General features: G+C 43.1%; 1 long non-coding RNA gene across 3 annotated transcripts; it reads left to right on the top strand.

Moving 5' to 3' along the window:
• Positions 1-466: 466 nt before the first annotated feature.
• Positions 467-19,949, top strand: LOC120390399. Of its 3 annotated transcripts, none has more exons than XR_005591074.1 (3): positions 467-484; positions 13,847-13,896; positions 19,028-19,949. It is a non-coding gene; the product is annotated as an uncharacterized LOC120390399 (long non-coding RNA). The 3 variants fall into 3 exon arrangements; XR_005591075.1 differs by lacking the exon at positions 467-484 and adding an exon at positions 612-704; XR_005591073.1 differs by lacking the exon at positions 467-484 and adding an exon at positions 12,178-12,246.
• The last annotated feature ends 377 nt before the right edge of the window (positions 19,950-20,326 follow it).

Raw genomic sequence — 20,326 nt, 5'->3', positions numbered from 1 at the left:
CCTCTGATACCAAACATCTGTGCCTTTCAACTGATCCAATCTGTCCACCAGGGGGCAGTATTGAGCAGCAGAAGGCAGTGTCAAAGGAAGACTCTTAAAAAGCAAAGGCCTTATGTTCAATCCCAAAGAAAATAAGGTGGATGTTTCTATACAACAGATCTATTGTTTATTTGTATTACTGCAGCCCCTAGCCCAGCACCCCATTGTGCTAGATGCTTTCCAAACAGAACAACAAAGACTGTCCCTTCTCTCTCTCTCTTTCACCATCCCCGCCGCCTCTTCCAGGTTCCAACACTGCTCTTGTCTAAAAGTAGCCAATCAGTCTTGCAGACCCACATGGGCTTAGGTTTAAGCAGCTGAGGAATCCTGTTGGAGTTAACGGGACTATTGGTGTGTTTAAAGTTAAACACCTGTGTAAATGTTTAAAGGCTCAGGGCCTAGGCCTGGTCTCTTGCCTCAGCTCAAAGAGAATTTGTCCAATGTGGTGAGTGGCTAAGATTTTGGTCCTGATCCATTTTCTTTGGGGGGGCGGGGGCTCATCACCTACTAACAGTTAACATGTAAATAAATTCCAGGATTGGGAGGGGGGGGAGGATGTTAAAAATGGTTCTGGCAAATGGTGAGAAATGGAAATTTAATTCTGGATCTTTATTGTTTTGTAACTTGAAAATAGACAAAGAAACATTTAAACACAGCCCTGCAAGGTAGGCATGACTTTTAAGATTTTAATGTATTCTGGTTTGGTTTTTTTCTTGTTTTCCCTGTTCAAACAAAATCCTACAGAGAAACAGCAGGGAAGAAATAGACTGTATTTATGCAAGCAGGTGTTATTGTCTAGCGATGCAGCTTGTAGTTTGAAACAGAACAAGAAGGCTGAGCTGGATCTAAGGAAAAATTGCAAGAAGCCCAAAGAGGCTAATTTTCATTTACACTAAGGCCTCTTTGCATCATTCTGGAACCATAAAGGGGCCTTACACAATCAGAGTAGTGTAAAAGGGCTGTAGCGTAAATGAGAATCCGGCCCAAAGCGCCTATGACTTGAAAGAGTTAAAATCAACTGACCCTGTTTCTCATTCAGGTTTATTTTATTTTTTCTGGCTGAACTTGTCACATTTTGCAGTAGGAAATTAAATGAATTTGGAAAATAGAGCAGAAATCCAACCCATGCTTAAAAATCAAAGATGGGAGGGAAAGACAGAAAAGATCTGGAAGAAATAGCCAGCTGGATAGGTTAAAATATCCCTCTGAAGAAAGGAAAAGTGTATTTTTGATGTTCTTTTTAAAGGAAGGAAGATTATAATAGAATAAAAACTGAACATGGAGCTATAATTTTTTTCACTCTACTTTAAGATTTTTGTCTTTTTTTTTCTTTGCGTGGAATATATATGAAAGCAGTAAGTTAGTCTCAGCATTAACTATAGTGATGCTACTTCCCAACTATGATATTTACGTAAATAAAAGCAAAGCATTTTTATTCATAACTCCAAAGACTTTGCTACATTTCTAATATAATTTCAATCAGGTATTTTTTCACACCTGCTTTTGAATAAACAATGTGTTTTCTAGTGAATTATATTTTTTAAATTTAAAACTTGCATTTTTTAATCTTATGCAGTTGATTAGACTGGAGGGAAGTTAATGAAAGGAATTTAAAATGAATGACTCCAACTGGCTTCTCCTTAGAAATATAACAGGCATGGTCATTTCCTTTGCTGAAACAACAAAATTCCTGATTAATAATATACAGCACAATAAGGTGATATAAGCAAGAATTATATGTTTGGTGAATGCACTTGCAAATATTGAATCTTCTAGACCCCAAATGTTAGTTTAGGACTTATTTTGCTAATACATTTCAAATAAACAAATGACACCTATTAAATAGAAATTATTTCTGCAAAGATGCAGGCGAGTTTCAGTCTCTGACAACCGTTCCACCCCTTTTCAACCTCTGATCCTGAGAAACATTCTATTTTTTTTCATTACATCTTAGTTTAACTGAAACATTTTAATGCCTTTTATTTTTTCCCCCAACAACCAGACCTGCTTTTTTTCCCTCTGTCATATTTTATTCATTATCTTTTTTGGTGTTAAATTCCAGAGAAATGTGGTTAACACTGTGTTAGGATCTAAGGGAAAAAAATCGTTAACATTTGTGTATTTTGAAAGTGTGGGGAGGGGAGGGGGGGGGCTTGTGTTTGCATCTTTTGTTCTTATGGTTGTACCTCAGCAAGAGGGGATGTCATTTTCCATTGTGTTTTCATGTTGGGTGTGTTAGATTTGTTCATAGAGAACTACATGGAGTCACTAGATTTCTTGTTATTCAACATTTAAGTGGTTATAACAGAAACAGGGAGGCAGGAGAGTATTACAGGGTTATGGTATGAAGTTATCCTAGGAGTCTGTGTGCAAAGATAGGGAAATACCTTAGTAATAACTTCATTGTGTGACTTCAGTGTGCGCTGAATACATGAGCCATAAGTGTGTGTGTGTATCTTTGCCTTATAAGAGTGTGTGTGTGTGTGTGTGTGTGTGTGTGTGATGATAGATTGTGGAAAATATTGCTGATCAATGTAACAAATACATCTGTAAAATCTGCCTTTTTGTTTAATTTTGCTCTCTCCAATGGGACCTTGTGAAATGTCAGCCTTAGACTCCCTTGTAAACAGTTAAAATTAGAACAAAGGTTTTTTTTTCTTTTTCTTTAATGGACTTTTTTCATGTTTGTCCCTCAAAAATATTTGTAAAATGTTGCAGAATCTGACAGATTTTCAGTCAAACAGCTGGGATCTAGCTCTGGGACTCCCCTTTCCAACTCATCACCCGCCCCAATTCAGAAGGATTATTGGGTGTTGTTTCATGTTAGGGTGACCAGCTGTCCTGTTTTTAAAGGGCCAGTCCTGTTTTGGGGGACTTTTTTTATATAGGCTCCTATTACCCCTCCCAGCCCCTCCCTGTCCTGTTTTTTCCCCCAGTTGCTATCTGATCCCCCTATGTCATGTGTATTCCCCTTCCTGGATGGCTTGCCTGACCCCAAGGTTGCCTCTGTTGTTGTGTAGGCAGCAGAGAGTGAACACTGGGTCTCTGGCTTGTCTGTAGACACACAAACATCACCCGGGATTGCTTGGGTTTACTCTTTCGTGGATGGGTCACTTTACCGCCTTACAAGCCCCTTCCCGTCTCTCTCACCCCCCCTTTTCTACTGGGCTTGTTTGATCTTTTCGGTGGACGCGGATGAAAAGCACAGACCCCAGCGAGAGCAACAGGCTGGAAGACTAGACTGAACCCACCAGCCTCATCCATTCCAGAGCCCAGGACTGAGGGCAAATGTCCCCCCCCCCCCCGCCCTGGGCCACCTGCTTCCACTCCTGGCCTCTCCCAGCGCCGCCAGGTCCTGCAGCAATGCTGTGTGGCTGCATCGGGCAGGATTTCAACCGGACCCCCCCCCCCGCCTGCTTTGCGATCACTCTGCACCAAGAGCCCCTTCCTTCCCTGCCCTAGAGCTGCTGGATGGCTAGAAAGGTGAGCTGGGCATTTGATTGATCCAGAATATTATCATCATCCCCCCCCCCAAAAAAACCCTTGAAAATGTCCACACAGATTTAGGGGGGGCTATTGCCCCCCCCCCAAGCCAGTCTATTTTATTGTGGCCGGGCAAACAAACGAGCCAGAGTTTAATGGAAATATTCACACACACGCCCCCTTAGTGGTCTTGCAGCAGGGGAAGCAGAGTTGATGGGAAGAGAACTGGTTTGGATAGGAGCCCCTGTCCCCCTCCTTTGTAAAATAATTTGGGGAGGGGAATCAGATCACTCCATGCCTCAGTTTCCCCTCTCTGGGGTGGGGGGGAGGGAAGGAGTCTCAGCCTGCGGTGTTGCAGACCTTTCGCATTCTCCCCTCTTGCTGTATTTGATTTCCTCCTTCAAACCTCCCTCTCTCTCTCACCTGGAACTCGCAGCACTAAGTACCGGCTGGGGGCTTCCTTCCTGGGTTACACGATCCGAGTTTAGTTTTGAAACAGGTACAAACAACACGTCCCGCACAAGGGCGGCGGGCGGGGGCGGAGACGCTAAAAGCTCCCCTCGAGCTTGTTGCAACAGACGCGTTTGCTGTGTCGGCTCCGCTCCAAGGGAGCGGGCGCTTTAATCTGGTGGAGCAGCAGCGAGGGGGGACGTGGCTAAAAAAACCGGGTCTCCCCATCGCCTGCAGCCCGGGAAAGGAGAGAGCAGCCCAGCTATGCAGGGGGGCTTCCAGGAGGTCGATTGGCCTTGAAAGGAAGCCGAACTTCACCAGCGGGTTTGTAGCGGGCATGATTCTGGGTGTGCCAATCTCCCCTGGAGGCCTGTTTCTGAGTGGAGAAATGATCAAATCTAGCCCTGTTTTCACCCTCAGGTGTTGTCTCCAGGGTACAAACAACGGACACACAGGCACAAACTCACCCTCAGACAGAAACGCCACCGAAAAACACACCACAAACCCAATATTACAAACCTGCCCAAACCCCAGACTGTACAACAACACAGCACCAGCAACAACAAAGAAACCGCCCCACCATGACACGAGAACAGAAACAAACCTCCTAAACCGACCAAATCAGTCCTGGGGATCCAAAGCCAGACCTGCAAGGAAACCCCGCACAACCCTACCCAAAAGAGAAGAACCAGCCAGCCAGCCCTTTTAGAAGACCCATGGCCCTGCTGCCCTCAATGAGGAAATCAAATTATTTTACAAAATAAATACACATCCCCCTGCCCCGCCTGTGATGTTCGCAACCCAAGTATTGCTGCCTGCACAAACGGCTTGTGAAAGTGACTAGAAACAAAAGTGAAATTGACACAATTGATTTTCATTGCTCAACCCAGAGACGTAAAAAGAAACTCAAAAGCAAATAGGATTTTTTTGGAAAGAAGAAATCTTTCAGTTTTGCTATTTGTGTTCTGCTTCTGAGTAAAGCAGGGAAGAACCCTTAACCTGGGATGTTAAAAATAGACATGTCCCTTTAAACAGTCGTCCCTCTAAAGATACCTCGCTTAAATCTGGGGATACATCACCGCTTCTCCTTAGCACTTGGGGGCTCCGGGAATCTGCTCTGGATAAGTGTCACTAGCACTTTTAATAGGGCTTTCAATGATTGTCCAAATCTCTGCCTAATTCCTCTCCGGAGTGGTTTATCTTGTGATGTAGCGTGGCCAGAGAAGATTCAAATCTTGAACTGAAATGGCGCCGATAAAATAACACGGTAGTGTCAATATTTAATTTGTTTCATTATGGAAAAGTAAATATTAACTTATTTTTACCATGTTTACGTGAGCCCACGGGTAGAAAGCAAATTGAGCTGATACTCCCTTCCTTCGCAGGCCGAACTGTTGGGTATTTCTTCTTTTGGCTTTTATGGGTAATTTAATTGAATACGTGTTTCTTTCCCATTCTCTCTCTTCTTAAAATAAATATTTTGGGGAGAAAAATCCACTGTGTGATGTTTACACGGCACTGGGCCACCAGGTGGTGCTAGAATAGAAGATTCAACCTGGTCCTTTCTCATTCTTATTACATTTGTCTAACTATCCATCCATCCCCCTGTACCCTCCAGCTCAATCCATCCATCCCCTATCTGTCTACTGTATCTACCCGTCCCTCTAGCTACCCATCCCTCTATCCCTGTAATCTCCTTCTCTGACAACTGGCATGGCAACATTTTCGTGGTGCTGCGTTTTTAGCTTCCAGAAATACAGGCCTGTAGCTCCTTCTCACAGTCAAAAGGGTTGACACCTGCCCGGATCTACCTGCCCATCCTCCTTTGACTTCAATAGATTTTGCAAACTGCCCACAGCTCGTTGCTGTGCAGAATAAGGCCTCAGGGGTTGCCTGTTGGCAAGAGAGAGAAAAGCTGGGGAAGGGTCTGAAGTGGGATGACTCAGGAAAGTATGATTTAGCAGGTGAGAGATTTTAGATCATAAGTAGGGCCTGATCAGCTTGGTGCATGGATACCGGGCCTTCTTGGGAGCTGAGGTTCTGGCTCAGCATTGAAATGCGGTGTTGCCTAGCTTCTTTCCTTCAGAAAAGTTTCCCCAGTGCTCCCAGGTCATCCTGTCATCCTAACAGTCTTGCTAGTTACCGCTGCTTCCCAGGATTTTCCCTGACCTGCAGCATGGAGGCCGGTTCTGATGTCATTGTACCACTTGGTGTCCTAAACTAGCCTCGACTGGTGCATGGAGCTCGGTGAATTTGTCGCCTGGCTGCAAAGTGTTTGAGCTCCTGTTACTGATTTGGATTCCTCGGGATTACAATAAATAGGGCCACAGTCTTTCGCTGGGGTAAATTGGTCCAGGTTGGTTGACTTCAGGGGAGTTAGGCCGGTAAATTCTTGCATCAGTGTAGCTGGGGCGGAGTCTGGCCCTCCGTGTATTACAACACATTTCCACTTGTGGGACCAAATTCTGATCTCGGTGACTCCGGGGTAGGCCCAAAGAGTGAAATCCTTAGCTTCTGTAGATTGCCATAACTCCAGAGAGTAACTCTTCAGAAGTCAACAGATGCTGAACATGTGAACAACTGGAAGACTTTAAAAGATGCTTTTAAAAATGGAGCGATAATGTTATTTGTATTACAGGGCCGCATTGTGCTAGACACCTAGTGAGAGACAGTCTGTGCCCTAAAGAAACAACGCAAAGGGTGGGGGAGGAAACGGGAGGAAATAACTTGCCCAAGGTCAGGCAACAGATCAGTGGCAGAGCAGACTGGGAATAAAATCTGGATTTTTTTTCACTCTAGTTACTCCTGGGGGAATTCTGCACCACTGCACATGTGCAGAATTAATGTCCCCTGCAGACTTCTTTGTTTCCCGGCAGAAAAATGACTCTGTGATGGGGAAGCAAAGGGAAGCCACAAAAGCAGTCATGACCATCCCCAGCAGTATGTTACAGGCGCCCAGGACAGCAGACTGGAATAAATTGCCTAGGGAGGTTGTGGAATCTCCATCTCTGGAGATATTTAAGAGTAGGTTAGAGAAATGTCTATCCGGGATGGTCTAGACAGTATTTGGTCCTGCCATGAGGGCAGGGGACTGGACTCGATGACCTCGCGAGGTCCCTTCCAGTCCTAGAGTCTATGAATCTATCCAGGCCGGCGCATATATCCACACACACACACACACACACACTTAGAGACACGTGTATCCCTCCAGAGAGAGACACCCCTATTCAGACATACACACACATTTCCAGACAGACAAAGGCATATCCAAACTCTCACAAACAGACCCAAATATACATCTCCACACGCACAAGTGTTTGTAAGTGTCTATCTGCTTAATGAGTATTTATTTTACAGAAGACCATGCTCCAACTTTGAAGTAGATTTAAACAACAAAAAGTGTTATGCCCCATATAAGTCTTTAATCAGAATATGTTTTCCCCCCCTCCGCGATTGCACGCCGGTACAATCGGAACGCAAATCAAAAGGAAGCCTAGTAAATTATTCATTTGGAATCTATTTCTGCTTTTGCTACAGCGGCGATTTGGCTGCCTGGTTCTGGGGTGCTGGGCTGTCTCGGCGCCATTAATATTCATTTGAATACGTTGTATATATCCCCTCCGTCAAGAGCTTGCAGGGCTGCCTGCAGCCTCCTGGTTAAGCATCTTTGGGGCTTTCAGGTGTTTCTCCACTGATAGTTATAAATACTTCAGAGGGGCGAGGGACGGGTTGCTAAAAGAGGAGCAGATCTTCAGCTGGTTAAAGGGGTACAGTTCCATTGAAGTAAATGGGCCTTCTCTTTATCTACCCTAGGCCTCTTTACACCTCTGAGGATATGACCCTATTGACTGTTAGCTATTCCTGACAAGCTATTTTCATGCCTCTCCATCTTGAGACCTCCCTTTGCCCACCTACACAAGCTATTTATAAAACACCCCTTGGAATATACAACAGACACAAACCCTGTGTCTTTCCTATGAAAGATCCCATTATGTGGTTGCTAACATGACACAGAGGCGTTGGGAAGATCTAAACTTTTAGGCTGGATTGCCACTGCTGTTCAGAGCAAAGCACTGGGTATATTTGATTGTTGGTGGGTTTATGACTGTCGGAGGAATACTGGGGTCCCTGGAGATAAATGTCCCATGCGATGAATTAGTCTCAGGATAAAGTGGAATTCAACAGTCAGTGTCAAACTCAACAGATCAAATTGTGAAATAAATTTCCAACAGTTAAAAATATACAGGTCCAGCCCTTTCTTTTACCAGCCTTCCACCCATCCTTTCGTCCCTTGAAATCTAAAGTAGTGGAGGATTTCGTTGAAAATAATGGATCATTTTCCCATTTATGCATGATTCAAGGATTAATAACCTAATCCCATCAAAGGACATCTGCTTATATTGTTCCTTGTCAGTGAAAGTAAATAGACCCTTTTAGTCTTTAGACCTAAACTCCACTGAGGTTATTGTGCTCGAGGAACCTCCTACAAAACTGTGGCTTTCTATTTCACTCCTGCTGTGACTAACCCTGGAGGGAGAAAAACAAACTTTGCTGGTCCCTGGACATAAAGGTTATTCGCTAGAATGGAGAAGGGTTTTACGGGAGGCTGGGTAAGTTGAGAGACCAATCCTCCCCTAAGGTTAGGACATAAGAGGAGGTTGTGTCCTGGGAAGACCTTTGAGTGTATTGTCCTTCATCTCTATAAGATTTCCCTTTTCAGAAGATTGATACGGTCCCTTCGTGCCCCTGTGACTAAAGGCTTGTCCTCTGTCCCCATCAAAAACTGCCTTATTTACGGGTGTGTGTGTGGGGTGTGGGGGGTGGGGAATGGGGTGGGGGAGAAGTAGATTCCTTTAAAGCCTGATCCAAAGGCTTTTATGGTCAACAGAGTCTCATTGACTTTACCAGGCTTTGGCGCCAATCTAGGACATGCATCCAACGAAGTGGGGATTCACCCATGAAAGCTCATGCTCCAATACGTCTGTTAGTCTATAAGGTGCCAAGGACTCTTTGCTGCTTTTACAGATCCAGACTAACCCGGCTCCCCCGCTGATACTATCTAGGAATTGCTGCTTTTGAAATATCTTAACGTAGGGAGCCAGATCCTTGGTGAGTGTGAATTGGTGTCATGACACTGCGGTCAATGCAGGATCTGCCCCATTGTTGTGAACAGCTGCAAGCATTCTGTGGTAGGGACTGTGTCCCATTGTGTGTGTGGACAGTACCTACCATAATGAAGTTTCTGTATGGGGGGGGACCGGAGGTGCTGCTGCAATAGACATAAATAATAATGATCATGTGAGGTCCAGAGGCTTGGAAAATGTGTGCTCTTCTTAGACGGGAGTGATAATAACAACTTAGCTCATATGTACAAAGGAGGTCTGCCTCGCTAGTGCTATTTTACAGGTGGGGAGACTGAGGTGCTGGGCAGGGCAGTGACTTGCCCAGTGGCATATGATGATGCTAATAGCTTGTCCTGCTCTGCAGCCTTCCGTGAGGGGATATTAAAGCACTTAGCAAATATAAATGAATTCACTTTTCCCCGTGAGCTGTGTTTTGGATCATTTCCATTTTACAAATGGAGTCTCTCTCTCTCTCTCTCATATATGCCCCCTGGCACTGGGCACTTCACAGTCTTTAAAGGACTGGCTCTCATAACACCCTGGTGAGGCAGGGCAGTGCTGCTATTCCCATTGTACAGATGGGGAAACTGAGGCGCTGAACCTGAGCGTCTCACCCAAAGTCACACAGGAAGTGTGTGGCGCAGTAAGGGCCTGAATGTGGGTTTCCCAAGTCCTAGGCTACTACCTGAACCATTAGAGCTTCTTTCCTCTCAGCCAGAGAGAGACCAAGACTTGCTCAAGATAAGGCAGCAAGTCTGTGGCAGAGTCCAGAAACAACTCCTCCCTCCCCGTCCGCTCAGGTGTGATTTAAATAAGCCTTGTGCTGTGGTCATTACATGCAATTGGAAGTATGTCTGAGTGTCTGTTACTGTACATATTTTATGCATTCTAAGATTCAATTTTACCCTGGAAGTGGAATAAGCAATATTTTTTTTAAAGGTGGTGTCATCATCTACTGAATTTTGGGATAATGAAGGGATAACGCCTTTGTTGTTGCTTTGGAAAGGTTCCTTGCAAGCTACAGACAAAAATCAATGAGGTTATAGTCTCACATGAAGAGAGTTTCAAATAGACTACCACTAAGAACAAGCATGTACTGCTAGTATTGGTTATGATAGCAACTGGAGGCCCGGTCTGAAATCAAGCCTCTATTGTTCTATATAGACCACCTCAGCCCTTAATGACCCCTGGGAAAGCTTGCATCCAAGTTTTAGCCCATCTGTAGTCCGCTAAATTCACCCCTCAGCGTCCCTCAGTTCTTGCAGGCCAATACCCAATGCAGCATATACTGTGCCTAAAGGTGTGTGAGTAAAGAACCCATTGAAAGCAACAGCTCCTGCTACTGAAGTTGATGGGAGATTAAAAGGAGCTAGAGTGAACTGAATGGTCACAATTGTCCCTACATCCTATAGCTTAAAGAGGAGAATATTTAAAAAGGCAGGTTATCCTGTAAATACACAGGGATGGATTTTCTTTTTTTAACCAGCGTATTACTATCAAGCCATGTGCACGCAGGCCCCTTTTGATAACACAGACCGTTCTCCAGCTGAGCAGTTAACATCCGACCAAAACCTCTTGGATTCCATGGGAAAGTTTCCATTTACTCTGGGGGCCTTGGGATCATGCCCTGAGCTTCTGAGTCCAGTTTGGGGCACTAGGGGAAAGCACTTGAGTGACTTTCAGTGGAATTTCGCCTGGCGTAAGGCCCAGATCCTCCAATGTATTTAAGTGCCTGGGTGAATGGGAGCGAAGTGTCTAAGCTTTTGAGTATTGGGACCTAAATCACATTTGGAAACAGGAATCTCGGTGCCTAAGTCATGTAGGTGGATTTGAAACTTTTACCCCTTAGAGCTGTGGGTGGGATGAGCCCCGTCATGGTTACAAATTGGTATGAAATCGAGAGGTTGGGGAAGAAAATGAAGCCACATTTGACCTTAACCCATTTCATATAACCCAGTAAACCCCTCCTTGGTTCCTAAAGAATTCTGTCTACATAGAACCAAAGGCAGCAGCCCATGGCCCCCAGTTTAGCAAAGTACTTGAATGTGCATCTAGCTTGAAGCGCACCTGCACTCCCATGGGATTACTTACGTGCTCAAAGTTAAGAGTGTGTGTAAGGCCCTTACTGAATAAGGGCTCATGTTGTTAAGGGCTGGCCTGTAACATTTCAGTTAATAACATTCATTGATACAACTTAAGCTCTCACATGAATTCTCTGGGTCTGGGGTTTTCCTTGCTGCCAGAATATAAAGTGAGAGTTTAGTTTCAAAGAAACAAACAAAATCTTGCTTCTTGACTGTAAGACCAATTTTAACACCTAAAATACCTAGATAATAAACAGTAGGATTAGAGCGACTCTAAATTTTAATTTAAATTCAGGGAGCTGCACTTTTAAAAAAATTATTTCTATTTCACTTTCTACAGTGAACCATATTGCATAATATAGGGAGTAAATTTCATATCGCTAAATTTATTTTAAATTCACTTTGGGCCCAAGCCTGCAGAGTGCATTTGGTGTGTAACGCACTTAGAGTTAATCACATGCACAAATTGTTACAATTTTGGGGCCACAGAAATTTATAATGAGGGTATTGACATGTATGAATATCATACACAGTATTATATATAAGTATATAATATAAAGTAATATAATGTGTACATAAAATAACATGTATACACATATGTGCATATGTGTTTATATCATTTACACATAAGGTACCTACGTGTGTGAGTGTGTGTAGGTAGCTTATATGTGTAAATGATATAAACACGTTAATGTATAAAATCTTGCTGCTAAAACACTTGTTAAAAGAGTCTGTGGCCCTGATCTTGCAAACATATACGTGTGTGTAATTTAAATATGTATGTGGGCTTGTGTATAGTGTATATTTGTGTGTGTGTGAATACACACACATATATTCAGACATATGAGACTCAATCAGACACATTTGTGTGTCTTGCTTATAATATACTTGCTACAAATTCCCATATGTGTAGAAACTGACATAGGTAATACATGTAAAATGTGTGCATATATTTCTTAACTTTTTCTCGTGTTGTTGTTTGTTTTTATTATTAATACAGACAGTGGGCTCGATCCTGTAGTTATTAAATCAATCTCCCAGGAACTGCCGTAACAGATTGCCTTTAGGTAATTGTCAGCATTTCCCTTTAAAAATTAATATTTGTGTCTTTAAAAAATCCAATTTCTTGCGAAGGATGTTTCTGAAAAGATCATTATGTAACTGGCCTTGCAGGCGGTGAGGGATGAGGAAATAGGTTTACAACAATCGTCCTTTGGTTGGAACAGAACAGTTTTGACTGTAAAATGAGTGTTCTCTTTAGGAAAAGCCACAACTTGTGTTGTGAACCCGGGGTTCTCTCCTAGCCTGGGCAGCGCTGGGGCTGAGATGTGGTTTCTAGAATGGGTGGAAAGTTCTCAGGCGAACTGATCAAAAAGGTCCTAAGAGAATCTATGTTGAGATCAACTTTAAGCAAATAATTTTTCTTTTTTCTTTTTTTTCCCCTACTAATGGGTCTAAAAATCTCCGAAAGATGAAAGTTGTTGACTTTCAGCTGAGTGTAGCCTTTTGAAAAGCAGGGGAAGAAACAAGATTTGCAAGGGCATGAGCTGGCTGGCAGAAGTCTTGATTCCACTGTGCGACTTTCAGTTCCTGAACCAAGCTGAGAGTCTGCGGCAGCCGCTCGTGTGCCTGGCCCCTTAACACTACGGAGGGTCCTTAGTCTAAGATCCTGCCTAGAAATTCAGGCTTAACGAATATTTAGAGCAACACATCAGACCTAGAGCCCTGCAGATCTTTGAGCCAGAGCGGGGTGGCTCGTATTCCAATTTTAAATCCCTGTGGGGAGAGTTGAAAGTTTATTTATTTGGGGGTTAGATATTCTAGATCGCTCAGACTTTGCCTAGATGACTCTAGCCATGACAGTCTCTCTTCTTCAACACTTCCCTGTGTCTGATGTCAAAAGAATTTGCTTCCAGGCTTTCTGAATCCTGGCTCTGGAGAAGAGCTCTGGGGAGCTCGACGCTTGTCTCATCTCTCTCCAAACTTTGGGGTTACACATAATCAACAGGCGCACAGGGATAGAGTTAGCACAATCCTTCCGCTGCCATTGGATTTCAAGGCTTTCTGCTTCTCTTGTACGAGAGAGACTCGATGCTTTTGTCTCATGGAGGGACAAGGTAGAAACTGGAAGGTGGGAGGGGTTAGAAAGGACACTGCGCTGAAGTGACTTCTTTCTGCATTTGTGAGCGTTGGCTGCGAGCTTCCTTTTAAAGAAGCTCGCTTGCTGCAAGCGGAGAGATGTATTTTATTCAGGGCGCCTCTGTCAGTCTGGGTTTTCTTTTGGGATAGCTTGCGTGTCTTTGTACAGGAATCTTCCTTTTTTTAAAACTACCGATTAAAATGTTCACGCTCTATTTTATGATACGCCTGGGAGAAGGACAGAAAAGTTGTTCCCAGCAGAGAGTGATTTAGGTTGCCGGTTAAAAGGTTGGCTTTAAAACAAAAATAAAAATAATTGCAAGGTGCAAACTGCATTTTGAACAAAAAAATATTTTCAGGTGCCACTCTGACAGATTTCTTAGTCCACAGCATCTCAGATAAATAAAATGTGTGTGTGATTGTATCGTGTATGGGTGTATCAAAATAAAATCAATTTTAAAAAACCCTACAAATAATTAACAACTTTATTTAAAAAAAAACCTTCTCTGAAATTACTTCTCCATCCAGGTAAAAGAATGTGCAGCAGCATTTGAATACTGGAACTGATTGTGAAAGCGGTAAGAAATACTAGTGCAGAAATTATAGATGGGTATATGAAACATATAGACATATAGCCTGTATATATATTATAATACGATATAAACAGATCATCCATCTATTATAGACACTATATTTTGCAATATATAATGTCGTGATATTTCATATATTTAATATGCATAAATATTAAATAGATACTATATAATGTAAAATATAGACAATGTATATCAGCTATGTATTAAATAATTATTTGGCATTATATATCTAATATTATATAATTCTAGGCTTAATATAATACATACTATCAAATAACACGAAGAAGCTAATATTTTGTAATAAATTGCTTCTGTATTTCGTAGATACAGAATGCTAATATAATATATATGTATATAACAGGCATATCATTTCTATGTATAATATTTAAAAGCTATTGAAGCTCTTTATAATATTAAATAGTTTTAGCTATTTCATATAATATATACTTATGCTATTTACATTCAGATACCAAAGGAGAAACTGCTTTTTTTTCTATAAACTTTAACTATTGAGGAAAATTTTAAATAAATAAATAAACAGCGATTTCACAGCTTAATCTTCGTTTCTCCCAAATCAACAACAACTTTCTCTCCTTCCCTTAGTCAGAGAAAAGGGGAGTTTTTGCTATAGGCCCCGAGCCCTGTAGAAGTAGGATCGGGCCCCGAGGGGAACCAGCCTGTTCCCAAGCAGGTGACACACGTCGATTGTGTGGGCGCACCAGCTCCAGGAGTGAAGGCGGTAAAGAAACCCAGTGTAAACTCGACGTAAAGAAACCCGAACAAACCCCGCGCGGTCCCAGTCCCATCCAGAGCAGGTTTGCTTGGCCAGATCCTTGCCCCTCTCGAAGCAGCTGAAAAGAGGCCCGGGGTGTGTGGAACTTTTATAAAAGGGGGGGGAGAGATTCATCCTGGTTCCCCTGTGCCAACCGCTAACCCGGTACCATCACCCCGTAGCCTGTTGCATCTAATTGCATCTCACTGGGGGGATGTCCTCCCAAGTCACCTTTTGCAACCTCGCTGAGGGAATCTGTTCAGTCCCATCTCGTGTGTGTGCGCGTGTGTGTGTGTGAGAGCGAATGTTTATTTGTGCTTTGCCATGGTTATTGGTTGGCTGCATCACCCCAGCGCTGGCTTGATTCTGATTCTCACACTCACACACACCGCAGAGCACTTTTCAGCCACGTGCAAAACCGAAGCTAGAGAGCGGAGCGATTGGCGTCCCTGTGCACCACAGGCGAGCGAGAGCCAGGTGTGGGAATAGGACGGGCGATCTGATGCATATTTCAAATTAACCCCTGTTCTCTGCTCCGGTGTCCCCACCCCCACTCCTCCGTTTTGTGTCGCTGGCACTATCTGACCGGTCTGCCCAAGTGTCTCCAGGTGACTGGCTCTGTGCAAGTGGGAGCTGAGTTAAAATGTCCCACAGTTCGGGGGAGGAGAAGCTCTTTGGTGGGCTCCTTATGCCACGCCGAGGTCTGAGATGGAGCCAGGTCAGGTCCTAGCACTAGGAGCGCTTCCCCCCACAAAACTGACCAAGTCTGTCCTCAGACTGAGCAGTTTCCTTGAGCTAAATTCCTGGCTGTCATATCAAGTCAAGACATGCTCCATTTTTGCGTCCATACAGCCAAAGGATTCCCGTCTGTTGCCTCCAGAACCTGAGGCGGAATTCTGGCTAATCAACGTGTGCAGCTGAAATTTTAGATTAGTTTTTTTCTACCCCACGATTAGGGTAGAAAAAAGATCCTATTATACCATGAGGTGGCTAAAGTCCTTTGATTTCGTTTCATTTTTTTTTAAAGGAGCATTTTTCCCTCTGCAGGAAAGAAAGAGACTAAAGTTTGGGAAACCAATTCCTAAAAAAAATCCAGAAGGGTTGCATTGTTTCAAAGAAACGATTCCTTTTACAAAGTACCGTATCTCTTCAAGGTACCTGCGCTATCTGACCGGCTTCAGACACAGACCCCCGTTTCTCCTGATCAGTGGGTTGTTTGTTTAAATCTCTCTTCCCTCCCTCCTCTCCCCGGCACGCTGTGATTATTAACAAGAAAAGAATCGCACCTTTAAGCAGAACAAGGTGCTGTGCTGGGTGACTTTAATGCTCGCCAGACAAAAGGGAATTGGTCAGCTGGGTCTTCTGGAGTGTGGCTGTAGGAATTAGGACCAAGCAAAGAGAGAAATTGATGGCAAGGCAGTGAATTGAAATGGGGAGGAAAAAATCATTAAAAGAAGCAGAGGATTAAAAAAACCCCACTTTTCTTTTCAACAAAACTAAGTACAAAAATTATTGAAGATGCAAAAGTGTATGGATCTCTCTCTCACTCTCTCTCTCTCACACACACACAAATATAGATATGCTTCATGGGATGTGTGTGCATATTTACATATATGAGCAATCTTTACATGTATGAGCAATCTTGTGTGTGTACAGTATGTATGCGGTTATCTCCTTTGGGGGGTATGTGCATATTTAACTACCTGTCCCAAGATATATAATGGGAACATATATCTATCTCCTGTGAGTGTAGACGTGTGTGTATATATATCTACCCATATAGAGAGAAAAGTGTGGGTGGATGTGCTTCTCTGGTTTAATATGACCCGATCTCTTAATACTAACAAATAAACGTCTTTTGACAGTATCAGATATGATAGGCATATTTATATCATGTGTATATGTGTTTACTACATGCAATATGCACCTACACGCGTATTATATCTTTCGCATTTATCACACGCCTATAGCTAATAGAATATATAATAATAGAACATACTCCGGTTCTGTGTCTTAAAGACTCGCCTACAGCCAATCGTGCCCGAATTTAGATGATGATGTTAGGAAGTAGTTTGAAAAGGGAGGACTGGATGGTCCTAAGTGACATATTTGAATTTTAACTTCACTAAAGAAAGAAAAGCTACATCAATACGAAGGGGGAGAGATTAATTCTTCAGCTTTTTGGACTGCAGGAGACGTCTCTGTGTTACTTTCTGCTTGTGTCATTTTTTTCTCCTTAAGAGAGGGATAGAAAATAGATTTCAGACTCAAGGCAAGAACGCAAAATAGCTGTTGCCAAAGCAAGAATGCGAGAAAGAGAAATAATAGTTCAAAGCCGAACACCAATCCGTGCTGTATGGTCCTTGTATTGAACCAATCGGCACAGATACCAATGTCCCAATGCCGCCTTCGCGCTTGAAAGTTTAATCAGGAAAAAAAATGCACTAGCCCAATCCCCCAATGTCCTACGCAGAGGGGTGTTGGAAAGCACCATACATTCTGGCCATCTTTGGTGGCGCCTACCAAAAAATCTCACGTTTGAATCCCCCGCTTTCTCCCACCCAGCTCATAACAAAATACTCGCAACACAGCTGGGTCCATTGGACTCCGCGCTGAACAGCAAGAGGCGAAGGGGGGTTGTGGAAAACGTCCCTGCGGCTTGAAGCAAGTGTCTCTTTAACTAGGTCTAAACTTGAAGCCACCTTCCCAAAGGTCAGGCAGGGAGCGAGCAGAGCAGAGCAGAGGCGCCGGGGCGGCTTGTCAGAAGAGCTCAGCTCCTCAACCAAGTGGCTGGTTTCAGCACCCGGCGGAGCACAATGGGCGTTTGTGGGTGCTCAGAACTTTTTTCAAGCCACTTTATGTAGGTGCCTAAATAGAAGCTAAACCCTCTGGACTGCGTAATCTGGGCTGTGTTAAATGGACCCCCCCACCCTTCCCCCAAAGACCCGAGGTTCCATAAGGGAATCGGTCTCGTTCTTTTCTCTGCAGAATTCCCATGCCAGAGTGGGGGCACATCCCTCCCGAGAGGGAGAGATTGTTCGATTCTTTACGATGCTTCCCCCCCCCGCTGCCTCTCTCGTACATGCTCTCAGCGCAATTAGCCTAGAGTATGTTCTCACCTTTCCATGTCTACCATGGTTCATGGTGGGAGAGTCCATTGCCAGGCCTGGGAATGCATGTTCCTGTACCAGGCTTTCACTCGCTCCCTCACTTAGAACTGCACAGCGAGGGCTGCACGCGTATGACTTGTGTGTGGTGTCTACCATATACATTGTGCATATGTGTGGCTCCGCTATACACATCATGTGCAGCATGTGTTTGCTGCAATTAGGCCTCGGTCCAAGCCCAGTGGAATCGATGGAAATCGGTGGATTTGATTTAAGCCTAAATACAGTATAAGCGTCTAACTATGTTCGTCTGAGAGTTATAGGTGTATGGAATCATAGAAACGCAGGTCTATGGAAGGGTGTGTATAATTGCTATATATGTGTGTACTTCTATACACACACACTACATATTTATACCTACCATATATACATCTATATTTGTTCCTAAATACACACACATATTTTTCTTCCACATAGAAATGTGTTTGTACACGCTCTCACACTCTCAGAAATATAGTTATGCTTTTTCTGTGCACAAAACATGCTGCCTATTATGTAGATACAGTCTCTACACAAAACACACACACATATTTGCAGAATAAATATAGGCTGTATGTTAATGGTGTAGGTGTATATAAGTGTGGGTGAGTGGGTGTAGTGGATAGGTGTGTACACACACATCCATCCCACTAGATAGATATATGCATGTATATATGTATACGGATGTTATATATATAAACATTTGCATCGCTATCTACATATATTATATAGATATATGTATTTATATAAATATTATATGTTTATATACAGATCATGGGCTGAGGGTCACTTTTGAAGGTCCCTTTACAATGCCAGAACAGTGTTAAGGATCTTTAGTGGAACAGAATAAGGCCCTACAGGTGTGTGTGTGTGTGTGTGTGTGCGCGCCTTTGGCTAGTGGTATATTAACAGATCTGTTCAGTTAGTGGCATATAAAGTTTTAATACAGTAGATTATAAACGGACAAGACTAAAAGGGTAACAAGCTATGGAATAGACTGCAAATCAAACCCAAGTTCCCATGCATTTAACACATGCAGCTGTTAATCATATTGCAATTACTATTTACCCGGCAAAGACAGCCCCGGGAAGGAGACTGCATTGTTCCCCAGTAAAATACGGGTCCCTTTTTGACTGGGCGAAAGTTACCAAGTTAAAGCTCTCACTGTCTAATTTGATGCACTGCAATTGTTTTTAAGGTAAACCAGGACCTGGCCAGGAATTCTTTACTGCCAGCGATCCCCTGCCAGTGACTAGAGGACTGCCCAGCCCTGGCTGGCACTGCTGCGATTTTTCAGCGGATCTGAGGGGAGGGGAAAATCCAGCCCTGATTTCAGACAGGCACAGACATTCCTACGCTCCCCGCGCCATATGCTGCAGCGCGTGGGAATGGAACTTTTGCAGCATGTTCGTCGGAAGCTTCCTACATAGCTCAGGGGAAGAGACTAGATTTTGCTGTAACTAACAAGGGCCTTTTCTCTAACATACAACATTGCTGGCTTTGCGTTTCTGATTTGTGTGAGTCAAGCACGTGTGTGTGCACTTTCGCAAACCCCTTCAACAGAATGTTATAGTTTATGTTGGCTAAAAACATAGCCATGGGATAGTCAGTCTGTCTGTCTGTCTGTCTATCTATCTATGTGGTGTGATATATGTGTGTGTGTATGTATGTATGTGTATATATAAAAACCCCAGAGCTATATATCTGTAACCAATCTAAGCTATAGACGTCTGATTATATACCCCAAAGCAATATTATATATTACTGTACAAGAACACCTCTATAGAAGTCCATATTTTATGTTAGCTACAGATTTATAATCCTGTATGAACCCCGTACAGTACGTAGCTTTAGATATTGTCCTGGAATATAGTTTATAAACCCCTCCGGTTTTTGTATGCTCTAGGATAATAGATATTGCTGATTAATGTGTCTATGTATCTACTCATTTCTAACTACTATATATTTGTTTAAAAAGGGGAAATGCCTATTTTCCTTTGCTAGGCTGTCGTTTAAATGACTAAACCGTTGGTTGGTTTTGTTTTAAAGATATAACATCAGATCAGCATAAAACTCCCCAAATCTTTCCAAAGGTAAAATAAAGAAACAAAACAAATCCAGATTTACAAATGAAGCTGAAATCTCCAAAACCGGACGGTTTTCTTTGCAGGAATTGTCTTTAAAAAATCCAAACAAAAACAGCCCTGTAGAATGAAGCAAAACTCAGTGGTAAAGACGAGAAACCGTGGCTGTGCTAGGTTGCAGATCAATTCCAACCCACTGAAAGCAGTGACACCATATGATCTTCATGTAAAGGCAGAAGTCACCGCTAGTTTTAATTGCTACTTTGGAGCATAGAAGAAAATAAAATCCATTTATTTAGCATAATATGGTCAAAGAAGCAACTTCCCTCCCTAAAATTCAATCAAATGACACCATGGCCTAACAAATCTGGATTGCTTTCTGCAGGAAAATATATTTGTGCGTGTGTGTGTTC

Source organism: Mauremys reevesii, linkage group 24 (genome assembly GCF_016161935.1).
Source record: "Mauremys reevesii isolate NIE-2019 linkage group 24, ASM1616193v1, whole genome shotgun sequence".
NCBI lineage: Eukaryota > Metazoa > Chordata > Testudines > Geoemydidae > Mauremys > Mauremys reevesii.
Note: the sequence above shows the minus strand (reverse complement) of the source record. Positions and strands in the feature narration are given on the sequence as shown.